The sequence below is a fragment of the Pinus tabuliformis genome, chromosome 2_1 (genome assembly GCF_031772625.1).
Source record: "Pinus tabuliformis cultivar Carrire ecotype Pingquan chromosome 2_1, CPIR1, whole genome shotgun sequence".
Lineage (NCBI taxonomy): Eukaryota > Viridiplantae > Streptophyta > Pinopsida > Pinales > Pinaceae > Pinus > Pinus tabuliformis.
In genome coordinates, this window is record NC_142299.1 from 946,787,137 (window position 1) to 946,788,403 (window position 1,267).

The window sequence follows — 1,267 nt, forward strand, 5'->3', positions numbered from 1 at the left end:
AGCCACCATTGAGGCCCCGCCACGTTGAGTAGTAGAGTAATCTGCTCAAGCCACAGTTTTTTTTTTAAATGAATGTTTGAAAGGTCTTATTAAAATTATTCAAGTTAAATTTACGGATAATTCCAAATGACTACAGTTTTGGATTAAGTGGTTCACATGTATGATGGTATTCCAGGTTTTGTATAAATTTGAAATTATTTATTAATTAGTTTCCTTCTTAAAAACAATAAGGGGTGATTGTATTATATTTTTTTTAAGAGTTATTTCTTTAAAAAAAATAAGGGGTGATTGTATTATATTTTTTTAAGAGTTATTTATAATGAGTGCATATTAGAAAAATGGAAAGGTAAAAGGAGAACATAAAAGAATGGGAAGGGTTTTGGTTTATTTTTATTTTGATAATTTTTTTATTATAATATAGTTAATTGATAATTATTTGTTATGAAGTATTATGTAAATTTTGAGATTCAAGTTTTAAATTTTTAATGGGTGTTTAATTTTCACATGGTTATAATGTTTGTTTTTTATGAGTATTTGAGGCTATTCATATGAGCCTTTATGAGTATGGATATGTTCAATGATTCTTATTTTAACCACTTCTTTATGAGTATTTTAGGCCATTCAGATGAGCTTTTATGAGTATGGATACATTTTTTTTCGAGTAAAAATTATCATTTTTACATTATTAATACTAGAGCTAGACTACATGCAAAAGGGTTTTGGGATATTGTTTTAAATGGGTTTGAAAAATCCCCAAGTCAAGTCATCTATGAGGTCATGACACAACATCAAAAGGATTAGCTCTTTATGAAAAAAAGGATGATGTGGCAGCATTTTTTTGTCATTCAACAAGGTTTGGATGATAGCATTTTTACAAGACTGTAGAAACAAACAAGTCCAATAAAACTTGGAATATTTTGGAGATAGAGTGCAGTGAAAGGGAGAGCAGCATCAATCAACAGAGTGTTGCAGTTGTGAGAATGATCTGGATTTATGAAGGAACGAAATGAAATACAAATTTAAAAAAGAAACATAGAGGTACAGTGAAACTAAACTTCAATTAATGTATAACAAATGTTGAAAATTGTTTACATGCAAAATGAAAGAAAACTTGCTTGGGCGATGGTAGCATATATTTGAGAAGTGATGTGTGAGCTACATGTCTTTTGAATTGTTTTAAAATGAGACTTAAAATCCTTTTTATGATGAAGAAACAATGAGAAACCCCAAACATCCAAAAACCTAACCCTAGGAGATGAAGTGCCAA